The sequence below is a fragment of the Bubalus bubalis genome, chromosome 3, assembly GCF_019923935.1.
Source record: "Bubalus bubalis isolate 160015118507 breed Murrah chromosome 3, NDDB_SH_1, whole genome shotgun sequence".
NCBI classification, from domain to species: domain Eukaryota; kingdom Metazoa; phylum Chordata; class Mammalia; order Artiodactyla; family Bovidae; genus Bubalus; species Bubalus bubalis.
The window spans coordinates 152,509,403-152,522,698 of NC_059159.1; the positions used below are offsets into that span (position 1 = coordinate 152,509,403).

Below are 13,296 nucleotides of genomic sequence, written 5' to 3' on the forward strand. Positions count from 1 at the left end.
CCATGGTGTGCTCTCACTGCAGCAAGGAACAAACCCAGCTTTTTCAGCCACAGGTATGTTCCTGGTGGTCTTTGGCCAGAGAAGATTCTACCAGTTAGTTGACTATTTGGTTATATCCACTCTGGACAATAAATGTGACTTTTACCTCCTTAATGCTGGGCATGGCTTACTAATGAATGCATCAGCTCTGTCCTTCTCTCACTTCAGGTCTTCTGGGGGATTTTTTTAACTTTCTATTTTATATAAAGCTGATTGATTAACAATGTTGATAGTTTCAAGTGGACAGCAAAGGGACTCAGCCATGTATATACATGTATCCATACTTGGAGATTTGTTCTTAATGGGTTCATATGCTGAAAAGATTTTAATGCTTTGAATGGAGTCACCTTAGAATCCAAACTGAAAATATGTATTAGGGTGCTCTAGAGAAACAGAACCAGTTTAATGGATGGATGTGGGAGGTACATATTATTAAACGTAATATTTACTGCATGTTAGGAAACTGTATTAAGTGCTTTACATAAACTAGCTTGTTTTAATCCTTAAGACAAGCCTCATAAGATAGATGTTCAGTTCAATTGCTCAGTCATGTCCGACTCTTTGCAACCGCATAGACTGCAGAATGCCAGGCCTCATTGTCCATCACCAACTCCCAGAGTTTGTTCAAAATCATGTCCATGTAGTCTGTGATGCCATCCAACCATCTCATCGTGTCATCCCCTTCTCCTCCCACCTTTAATCTTTCCCAGCATCAGTGTCTTTTCCAATGAGTCAGTTCTTCTTATCAGGTGGCCAAAGGATTGGCGTTTCAGCTTCAGCATCAGTTCTTCCAATGAATATTCAGGACTGATTTCCTTTAGGATGGACTAGTTGGATCTCCTTGCAGTCCAAGGGACTCTTAAGAGCCTTCTCCAACACCACAGTTCAAAAGCATCAATAATTCTGCACACAGCTTTCTTTTGGAGAAGGAAATGGCAACCCACTCCAGTACTCTTGCCTGGAAAATTCCACGGCTGGGGGAGCCTAGTAGGCTATAGTCCATGGGGTTGCAAAGAGTCGGACATGACTAAGCAACTAACACACACACACAGGTTTTTTTATAGTCCAACTCTCACATCCATACATGACTACTGGAAAAACCAGTTTTGACTAGATGGACCTTTGTTGGCAAAGTAATGTGTCTGCTTTTTAATATGCTGTCTAGGTTGGTCATAACTTTTCTTCCAAGGAGCAAGCATCTTTTAATTTCATGACTGCAGTCACCATCTGCAATGATTTTGGAGCCCCCAAAAATAAAGTCTGTCAGTGTTTCCACTGTTTCCCCATCTATTTGCCATGACTACATTTTACAGATGAGCAAACTGAAACACAGATGAATTAACTTGCCCAATTACACAGCTAAGGTTCAAATTCAAGTTGTCTAACTCTCCTCTCTTTAAACTTTTACATTTTGCTGCCTTTGCAATACCGCCTCTGTTTCCCAGAGTCTCAGTTCAGTCAGTCAGTTCAGTCACTCAGTAGTGTCCAACTCTTTGCGACCCCATAAATCGCAGCACGCCAGGCCTCCCTGTCCATCACCATCTCCCAGAGTTTACCCAAACTCATATCCATCGAGTCAGTGAGGCCATCCAGCCATCTCATCCTATGTCGTCCCCTTCTCCTCCTGCCCCCAATCCCTCCCAGAATCAGGGTCTTTTCCAATGAGTCAACTCTTCGCATGAGGTGGCCAAAGTATTGGAGTTTCAGCATCAGTCCTTCCAATGAACACCCAGGACTGATCTCCTTTAGGATGGACTGGTTGGATCTCCTTGAAGTCCAAGGGACTCTCAAGAGTTCTCCAAAACCACAGTTCAAAAGCATCAATTCTTTGGCGCTCAGCTTTCTTTACAGTCCAACTCTCACATCCATACATGACTACTGGAAAAACCATAGCCTTGACTAGACGGACCTTTGCTAGCAAAGTAATGTCTCTGCTTTTGAATATGCTATCTAGGTTGGTCATAACTTTCCTTCCAAGGAGTAAGCGTCTTTTAATTTCATGGCTGCAGTCACCATCTGCAGTGATTTTGGAGCCCCAAAAAATAAAGTCTGACACTGTTTCCCCATCTATTTCCTATGAAGTAATGGGACCAGATGCCATGATCTTCGTTTTCTGAATGTTGAGCTTTAAGCCAACTTTTCAGAGAAGGCAATGGCACCCCACTCCAGTACTCTTGCCTGGAAAATCCCATGGACGGAGGAGCCTGGTGGGCCACAGTCCATGGGGTCACTAAGAGTTGGACAAGACTCAGCGACTTCACTTTCACTTTCCTGCATTGGAGAAGGCAATGGCAACCCACTCCAGTGTTCTTGCCTGGGGAATCCCAGGGACGGGGGAGCCTCATGGGCTGCCGTCTATGGGGTCGCACAGAGTCGGACACGACTGAAGCGACTTAGCAGCAGCAGCAGCAAGCCAACTTTTTCACTCTCCTCTTTCACTTTCATCAAGAGGCTCTTTAGTTCCTCTTCATTTTCTGCCATAAGGGTGGTGTCATCTGCATATCTGAGTTTGATATTTCTCCTGGCAATCTTGATTCCAGCTTGTGCTTATTCCAGCCCAGTGTTTCTCATGATGTGCTCTGCATATAAGTTAAATAAGCAGGGTGACAATATACAGCCTTGATGTACTCCTTTTCCTATTTGGAACCAGTCTGTCCCAGAATCTAAACAGTAATTCAGAATCCTGTTATGTGGAGGAACAGAGGTAGACATAATAATAGTTATTAAAATGTTGGTACATTGGTAAATATATTACCAGCTTTATTCTTCTCAGTCACAATAGTTAATGAATCCATGATCAAACTCTTGAGAGAGCCAGATACTATTAGCATATATCAATATAACTACAGGATTCAGATTTTTTCAGTGCAAATATTGTTAAAAGTGTATTCTTCTTAGTTATTTAGGGTCATTGTAAAGTAAAAATATATAGGAAACTCTTCTTTGAATAAGATAGACATATTTGTAGCAAAAGGAATGAGAGATATGTGAACATAAGTACTGAGTACAGGTATATTAAAGTGGCATCAGTTGTTACAAGTGTTTTCCAGGTAATCCTCTTCCTGTTGGTAACAGCTGAATTGGGTATTTACACCGAGAGGTTCTACTCTTTTGTCCAATCGCTATTTTCAACCTCTTATGTTCTCTGTCCTTAGTCACAGAGAATTTAATTACTCTCATTGTTTACTTGGGCTTCCCGGGTGGCTCAGTCGGTAAAGCATCTGCCTGCAATGCAGGAGACCTAGGTTCGATCCCTGGGTCAGGAAGTTCCCCTGGAGAAGGAAATGGCAACCCACTCCAGTACTCTTGCCTGGAAAATTCCATGGATGGAGGAGCCTGCTGGGCTGCAGTCCATGAGGCTGCAAAGAGTCGGACACGACTGAGCCACTTGACTATCACTATTGTTTACTTGATCAGTCCTTTCATGCTAACTCACCATTTCTTTTACCACTTGGTAGAATTTTTATAATGGTTTAGCCATTTTTACAACTCTTCTGACCTTAAAGCCTTTTGTTAATGTTAGTTAATAAATCAAGAACTTATTTGAATATCCAAAATAATGTAAAATAATTTTGAGTAAGCACTCAAGAAAATATATAATCCATACAAATAATTTTAATAAGTATTGTTTTCAAAATAGGCATATGTTTAACATCACTAATATACTTTTGAAATTCTAAGGTTAATATTAAAATAGTAAATGTGCAGAAACAAAATTTATAAACAGATATTGCCTTCCTGTCTCTTATCAATGTCAACTATATAAAAAGTCACAGTTTACACATGATTATGGTATACTTTTCTGTTATCTGGAGCAATCAAGGGAAAACCTGTGACCTCCTGGATGCACTTAGTTGTATCCGACTCTTTGTGACCCCATGGACTGTAGCCCACCATGCTTTTCTGTCCATGGAATTTTCCAGGCAAGAATACTGGAGTGGGTTGCCATTTCCTTTAAGCATGTGATATATAGAATATTCATCAGTTCCTACCTAATTGTTAGGGTTGCAATTAACTTTCATAGTTCTTCCATTGCTCCTTACAGCCAAACAAATTCTAAGTCTAATGCTCTATACCGAAGAAGGGAAAAACACAAAGGAAAAAATTTAGTTGTAAGCATCTCAAATGCAAATGTACCATTTTTTGTAGTATACACAGAAGGTTTTAAATACTGACAGAAAAAAAGTAATTTAATTAAATGTTTCATCAGTATTGCATCTCTTACTCTAAACATCTGACTGTGGGTATTCAGATAAAATCACACATGTGGGTCAGTTTAGAAAGATGTGTGTGTTTGTCTACAGTTTTGATCTGTGAAGAGAATGTACAGTTCAGTCACTCTTGACTACTCTGTGAGGCCTCCAGAAAAATCTGTAAAAGAGATGGATGAGGTGACAAGACAGATCCCAGTAAAAAGGGGTTTAGGGATTGCTATCACTGAAGGACTAAGGATTAGGTCAGAAATACTTTTGTTCAAGTTCATTCAAGAATCAATCATGCTGTTCTGTAGGGATGCCGGGGGAAATTACAATTTGACCTGCTGCAGAGGAACCTTTTACCCTTGATGGCTTCTGAATAGCTCCTTGTACTTCAAGGAGCTTAAGCACATCTTTGTAGTGCCAACATATCCTGGCCTAGCTAGCACAGCAACACTTCACCACGTCACATTAATATTTGTAGAGGTATTATATGTATGTGTATGTGTGTATATATGTGCACACCCATACACATATATATACTTACGTAATATAATCAAAAGACCAGTAACAACTACTTTAAAATGAAGATCTATAAGTTTTTTGCTATTTTTAACTTGAAATATTTTACTTATGAAATATTTTACATTTTTAATTCTATCAACATTCTTCATTAAAATTAGTTTGGAAGTCCAAGCCTATGCTGTATGAACCAAACAAAAATAAGATAAACATTGGAAAGAATCTACAAATTATATTACTTCATGGGTTGAAAACTGAAAGTAGCCAAACTCTACTCAAATTCTGAGTTTTAGTAAAATTGCTTGAGACAAAAAATAGTATCCAGATATAGCTATTTGATAACAAAGAGGGCCCATTTCAGAGCAAGAAATTTGTAAAACACTTAGGAATAAACCTCAGAGGTGTTTATGACAAAGAAAACCAGAAAATTTGACTGGAAATTTTACTTAGCAAAGACTTATTTATAAACAGGAGCTGTAACAGAAGACTGACTGAGAACATAAGTTAACTTGTAGAACTAGCTCAATTCTGGCCAAAATCTGAAAAGAATTTTCTTTTTTCCTTGGCAGAGGCTATTGTAAAATTTATTTGTAAAAATAAGCATTCAGAAGACCAATTGATACTTTGAAAAGAAGCATAAATGGGGGAGGTGACTGGCTGCATGTTGCTATAAAGCATTGGAAAATATAGTACAAAGCTAAAGTTGCTGTTCAGTGCCTAGGCCATGTGCAACTCATTGCAACCCCACAGACTGCGGCACACCAGGCTTTCCTGCCTTTCACTGTCTAAAAGCTAAAGTAGGGTTTCTCAACTGCACTGACATTTGGGCCAGGTAATTCGTTGTTGTGGGGGCTGTCCTGAAATTGTAAGATGGTTTTTAGTAGCACCACTGGCCTCTCTACTCATTAGATGAGTAGCACCTTCTTCAGTTGTGATAAACAAAAACACCTCTGGATACTGACAGATGTCTCTTGGGGGTCAAAATCATTCCTAGTTGATGAGCACTGAGCTAAAGAAAAAAAAAATCAGAAATTAATGAAGCAGATTTGAGAGTTCAAAAACTCTCTAATTATATATAAGAAGGTTATGAAAAGGTAGGCATCAATGAGCAATGAATAAGAGTTTTTAAAATAGATTTGCACAATCAAGTTTCATATTATACATTAAAGTTAACATTGTGAGTAGAATTGAATAAAGGAATCATATCATTAAAAGGAACTAATATAAAATAGACTAAACCTATGTATCTGATCTCTGGGGCAGTGATTGTTGAAGGAAACTAAAAATTCTATCATGAAAACAAACATCAATGTTTTGACACAAATGGCATTAGTTTAAAAACAAAATTACAGACAGGGATAAACATTTAAGCCCATTTAAGAGATTTAAGATTAATGTGTATACCAGAGGGCAGCAAAGGGCTAGAAAGTAAATGTTTCAGACTTTGTGGGGAGGGCCAACTTCATGGGCATGTGACCTTCACTTGACTTAATGCTCTGTCATTGACATCTTGAAATTCTTAGTGTGGAGCTCCTTGTTAAAAAATTGTGTTCATAATTCATTTCAAATTATGTAGCCACTTCTGTTTGCAGGCCACTTGTTTTCTGTTGAAACTACTGAACTCTGCGGTTGTAGCATAAAAGCAACTATAGACTATACATGAATGAATGTGGTCATGCTTGAATAAAACTTTATTTATAAAAACAGCCAGTGGGCCAGGTTTGGCCCATAAGCATTGTTTACCCTTGTATGTCACAAGGGAGTCGGACACAACCGAGTGACTAAACAACAAATACTATAGAGAAAGTATATAGAAACAGATAAAGAAAAAGAACCATAAATGAAAGTCCCACTTCCGACATTTTCAAAGAAATAATTATTAGCAAGACAACTGTTGAATTAATACAAACTTAATGATTAATTTCCATACCAAAGAAATCATAGTAAACCTGGTAGCCTCAGAAAACACTCACAGGAGCATAACTCAAACTTTGAAGAATATGTTTGAAGAATTATAAAAAGGCACCTAGCTTTTGACTCAGTACCTTCACTCCTAGGAATTTATCCCAAGAAACAGATCAAAATTAGGGAATATTGTGTGCATGAAGATATTCACTAGAGATGTATTACTAAAAGAGGAAAACTGATAACAATATAAATATCTACAATGGAAGTATGCTTAATTAAAGTATGATTCTACTGATTTTTTAAAATTGTATATGTACTCTCAATAAAGATGATCCATAAAGTTGAGACTGCAACTTGCGAAGTACAGTGGAAACAGTGTCAGACTTTACTTTTTTGGGCTCCAAAATCACTGCAGATGGTGACTGCAGCCATGAAATTAAAAGACGCTTACTCCTTGGAAGGAAAGTTATGACCAACCTAGATAGCATATTCAAAAGCAGAGACATTACTTTGCCAACAAAGGTCCGTCTAGTCAAGGCTGTGGTTTTTCCTGTGGTCATGTATGGATGTGAGAGTTGGACTGTAAAGAAAGCTGAGCGCCAAAGAATTGATGCTTTTGAACTATGGTGTTGGAGAAGACTCTTGAGAGTCCCTTGGACTGCAAGGAGATCCAACCAGTCCATTCTAAAGGAGATCAGTCCTGGGTGTTCATTGGAAGGACTGATGCTGAAGCTGAAACTCCAATACTTTGGCCACCTCATGCGAAGAGTTGACTCACTGGAAAAGATTCTGATGCTGGGAGGAATTGCGGGCAGGAGGAGAAAGGGACGACAGAGGATGAGATGGCTGGATGGCATCACCGACTCAATGGACGTGAATTTGAGTAAACTCCAGGAGCTGGTGATAGACAGGGAGGCCTGGCGTGCTGCGATTCATGGGGTCTCAAAGAGTCAGACACGACTGAGCAACTGAACTGAACTGATATGAAAAGAACAGACAGTCAATGCTGTGTTTGCAGAAAGGCAAAAATTATGAATGGATAATGAAAAATTCTGGAAGGAGTCAATAAGAAAGAAACCAGAAAACAGTCTTTGAGTTCCAGCTCAGTCTAGTGCTCAGCTGGAGTCCTGGGCCTGTGGTGTTCGGCAGGGCCCCATTTGGCATGACTGTAAACAAGTTACTTAACTTCTGAGACTCAATTTCCTTTTCTTCAAAACAGATGTAATAACATTACACTGTCTATATCATGAGGATGTTGTAACTTAAAAGATAGATATGGTATGGCACAGTGCTTTGCACATGGGATGCTTTCAAATGTTAGCTATTGTTATTATTAGCAAAGCATGGCAAATTAAAAGTTTATTTCCTTTTTAGTTCAGTTGTTATCATGTTATTTGTGCAGTTAGAGAAACTTCTAACAGCTGTCTTTTAAAATGTAATGATTAAAACTACAGCGATCTCAGTAGGTAGCAAACTAAAACTATTAAAGCAGGGACAATAAAAAGACTATTCTGAAGATTTCACCAATAGAAAAGAGAAAAGAACTGCTGAAATGTCTTACATAAGTTGCTAAGCAAAGTCACAAAGACAATTAGAATGAGCACAGGGAAGGGTAATGAGGGGCAATAATTAAAGCTGCCACCAGATACTCACACAGGCAAACTCACACACATCTCTCTGTCCTTTAGGACAGCTGATAAAGGCAGCAGAGGAGCAGGGAAAGGGGTAATTATTCAACCAGTCTTGTCATGAACATGCTCCTCTACCCAGCTTCTCCCCTAAGATGAGAGAGGAAGAGAAGTCATACCACCACATTACAGCCAGGAATCTTTGTTGTTCTCTCCTGGTCCATGCCCTTGTCCCCACCTCTCACTGTGGATGAATGGGTTTCCAGATACCATGTATGTAGCTGGATGGTCTGGGGGGCTGACTCAACATGAAATTCTGGTTCCAAGAAGGCTCGTAAGAAAAGCATTTAACACAGTAAATCTGGGCTTATTCTCCAACTGTACGATGATTTTCATTGCCACAGAGGGCCAGGTTATGGTTTATAAGACTATCCTACCTTTTTTCTCTTTTACACCTGGGAATATCTGTTAGACTGAACCAGTGTTCTGTTTCCCCGCCATGCCAGAATTTGCAAACACCCTCAGCGTGTGCACACATATACAATGTAATGCAAAAGAATACGTTTAAGGAATTTAAACCAATTCAGAAGGTCAGTAGGCGGTTGATGAAAGTAAGATGCCCTATCCCTCCCAGCTCTGAGTTCTCAACATTTTGACTATGCTTCCACTTCACAACACTTAAAGATGCAGGGAGTGCTCCGGTCTAGAACTTTGACATGGCCCTGCCCTCAGGGGCAACGTTTGTCTTCTTACTGTGGCACTGTCATGAACCCTAGCTGGGCCCCCCAGTGTGCACTCTCCGGTGCTCCATAACCTCTGCATTTCCTCAGCTGGCCTTCAGCTCCGTCGTTCACTCTGAAATCCATGGGTCACAGGTAGAACTCCCGCAGCCTTGGAACAGGGGCGGGGAGTCCCTCTGTTTTCCCTCCTGGTGCTCCTGTCTTATGTACTCCTTCATTTTTCCCTCCCTCATTTTACCCAAGTGTTGTGGCAGAAATAATGGAAATTCAGGCCCGCTTGGAGCCCTCCCCTGATAGCAGTAGACATATCTTCTAGAACTGAGTTTCTTAACCTTGGCACCTGTGATATTTAGGACTGGGTGGCTCTTTGTTGCAGGGTCTGTACTGTGAATCGTGACATGTTTAGCAGCATCCCTGGTCTCTACCTACTAAACACCAGTTGCAGCTCCCGTCCATTTGCAACAACCAGAAATGTTTTATACTTTGCCAAATGTTCCCTGTGTGTGCATGTGTGTGTGAAATCACTCCTAGTTAAGAACCACTCTTCTGCTTGGTAATTTTGTATGACCTCCTGATGACTTTTATGTAAAAATGCCCTTTAAATGAGCACAATGATTTAAGTATCATTATTCATCACCTATAATTTATGAGGGAATTATTATTAAACCCATTTTTCAGGTGAGGGAATGGAGGTTCTATTTGCCAAATATTACACAGTTAATAAGTGGTAATATCTGGATTTGAACACAGATCTAACTAGAACTCTCACCTTTTTTTCTACTTAACAGTGCAAACCAGAGTATTATCTTGCTGGTTCATAGATAATGTGTATTTTCCCTGTGTCCTCTCATGACAGGAGGAGCAAGAGAGCTTTTATAAGGGCACTAATCCCATTCTTGAGGGTTCCTCCCTCATGAGCTGATCACCTCCCAAAGTCCCCACCTCTGAATACTATCTTATTGGGAGTTAGTTAGGATTTCAACATATGAATTTGGGAGGGACACAGACCTTCAGTTCATCACAATATACACATAACACATGGAGCAGTATAGTAACAAAAAAAAAATCAAAGTGCTACATCAGTTTAGCTGAAATTACATTATTAAAGTGCCAAATATCTTTTAGAACAAATAATTTTCTTACAATTCTGCCTTCTAGTTATATGGAAAAATAATTTATATTTGAGGGTAATTAGATTCACAGGGTTTTCCTTTCCCCAAGCATATTGGTCTCTCAGTTGAAGTTTTATGTTACAGATTTCAAACTGGTTGATTCACATATGGAAAAATCCAGATATAATATCAACCTCAAGTAAGGCTTGATCCGGGGTTTCAAACACTCACTATTTTCCCTTCATGTTTCAGCTGCCTTTCTTAATGCCAGTTCCACTCTCAGGCCCTACACTCTGGGCCAGCAGATCAAGGCTCCCCCTTTATGGTGGTGGTTCAGGCTTCACAGCTTCATTTTATACCGTCTAAAAAGAAGGCAGTCCCACAAAAGAAACAGAGTTGATTTATTTTTCTCTTAAGCCCCAGAAAATATTTGGCTCTTCATCAAGTCATATGCCCATCCCTGAACCCCTCAGTTCAGCCAGAGGATTGGCTGTGTAATTTACTTAAGCTCTTCAAGGCTTACTCTGGATTAGTTGTGGGGTCAATCCCCTTTAACTTATAGATCTAAAATTGAGAAGCAGTGATTCCTCAAGGAAAGTTAGAAATATAATTCCAGAAGATGGGGGAATGGATGCTAGAGGGGACCAAATAATATGTTTTTACACCAATTCTGTTAACCTGTCTATTGCACTTAGCAGTTTTCATTATTTTACAAGCCATCTCCCCACCCCCTACACTGCCCCCTGCCATCCCAAGACCGCTCCAGCCAATTTTATCACAGAACTTTTACTATAGACCTGTTTCCTTTACCTGGTATTGCTGAAAACTCTTGACAAGTGCCCGAGTAGACACTGGTGAACCAACACCCACAGAGCAGGTCTCAGCCAAGGCCAGGGCCAGGTGTGGGGACATCCCACTGCTTCTCAGAGAGGGCTCCCAGCCAGTCCCTATCATTCAATCAAAACCTCTCTCGATCATCGGAACTCTAGGGCCAGATTGTTGTCACTACAAGTAGGCTAGCACTTCATTCCTCAAGCAAAGGAAAGGGGCTGTGTTTCAGCACCTACTGTGCACCAAGCAAATGCTATGTACATATCATGTCTTCCTACAAACACCTACGAGGTGGATTTTATTATCCCACTTTAAAGATGAGGAAGTGGAAGCTCTGGAAGGTGAAACATTTTGCTCCAAGCACACCTCCTCACTGATGTGTCTTTCATTCCAAAGCCTGTGCTTTGCATCAGCCAAAATGAGCCCCCCAGAAAATCAATGAATATGTATTTACTTAAAATCTATTGTACATCAAGAAATATGCTCTATGTTATTTACATATGAGTAAATATAAAGCACTTCCCCTTTTCCCCAGGAATGAATGAATGGAGGAGGAAAAATGAGAAAGCAGGAAAGATAAAACCCTTGTGTAATGAGAAGAGCCTTAGTCATCTCAGTGGTCCACACAGTACCTAGAAATCAGCACCAACATGTAATAATGAGAGCATCTGCAGGAATGGTAAAGAAGTTTCTTCCACCGGAGTGCAGGGCAAGACTTCTTTAAGCAGTGACACTGAGTCCCCAGAGAAGTTAGTGGGGGCTGGGGCAGCCCTGTGGCAACAGTGGGAATCAAAGCAGCATTTGACGATGAAGGTGAGCGGGCAGTGTGCATGCCAGTCCTATCACAGGGAGTCTCAGCTCTGCCTCCAGGTTGGTGGGCCCTAAAGGAATTCCTGCTAGAGAAAGGTGGTACAGCAATACACATAGGCTTTGCTGAAATTCAAATTCTGCATCTGGAATAGAACAAACAGGAAGAGTATTTGCTCATTCCTGGGTTATCTTGAAAAGCTAACATAGCCATAACACTTGGGTATATTCTTCATCTCATAGGGTAGGTATTATGTGGATTTCTTTCAGCTCTGTCAAGAATATCACCTTTAGGCACATCAAAATGCAACATACCCTCTATGCACCTCAGTCTCTACGTATACCTTATACCGGTCATCCTAAACCCGTGTAAACTTTGGACAGGTTGTGAGTTAAATCATTCCTTTGCCCATGATCCATAATATACAGCAGGATGACACAAAAGCAAATAGCTAGTTTTCTCTGTGTCTTAGAGATGACAGTCAATTGTGTACGATCTGACTTGTTGTGCAGACAACCCAGAGCAGAAGTCCTTGGATTGGGTTCTGTAGAGAACTAGGCCTGGGAGAGGGTCACAAAAGCCACAAAAAAGATGAGGAGGATGCCTGTGTGTGTTCCCCACTCCTCCACTTCTCCCTGGCGCCTCCCCTGCACCTGCTTCTACTGTTGGAACTCTATGTGAGAGCGCATCTGCGAATATTTCACTACTAAAGGTTCACAAGCCGTAGTCCTAGATGGAAACACTGTATTTCTGCCTCTGAAATGCCTGAGTTATGCTCAGAATGACAGTTTCTAAGACAATATGGAAGTTAACACGCTAGAGCTGTGGTCCCCAACCTTTTTTGGCACCAGGGGCTGGTTTCGTGGAAGACAATTTTTCCACAGACAGAGGGACTGGGGGCGGGGGGATGATTCAGGCGATAATGAGAGTGATGGGGAATGGCAGATAAAGCTTTACTGGCATGCCCACTGCTCACTTCCTGCTGTGCAGCCCAGTTCCTAACAGGTCACAGACCAGTACCAGTCCATGGCCCAGGGGTTGGTGACCCCTGCTCTAGAGGACGCCAGCTACTGGGGGCAAGTGCCCCCTGAATATGCATGGGAACCAGTTGCTTGGTATATAGTAGTGCTGGGCATGACATCCAGAAAACAGAATTTCCAGAACTTTCATGAAGCCCGTCCATCATGTTCTGAGTTACCTCCCTCCCCAATTATTTAATCCTTTTACTAATTAACCTGCACCCAACAAGAACATCTGGTGAGTTCTAAGTAAAGCATCAGGGCCTTAAGCCTTTGGATTGTCCATCCCTGGTAGCTCAGCTGGTAAAGAATCCGCCTGCGATGCTGGAGACCTGGGTTTGATCCCTGGGTTGGGAAGATCCTCTGGAGGAGGGCATGGCAACCCACTCCAGTATTATTGCCTGGAGAATCCCCATGAATAGAGGAGCCTGGTGGGCCAAAGTACATGGGGTCACAAAGAGTCAGACATGACTGAGTGACCAAGCACATCCCA

General features: G+C 40.9%; 1 protein-coding gene and 1 non-coding gene across 13 annotated transcripts in view; both read left to right on the forward strand.

The window, feature by feature from the left end:
* PLPPR1 (phospholipid phosphatase related 1) overlaps window positions 1-13,296 on the forward strand; it is a 600,006-nt gene that overhangs the window by 485,274 nt on the left and 101,436 nt on the right. The gene's annotated exons all lie outside the window — the stretch shown is intronic.
* On the forward strand, window positions 3,234-3,305 carry TRNAC-GCA. Its single transcript has one exon. It is a non-coding gene; the product is annotated as a tRNA-Cys (tRNA).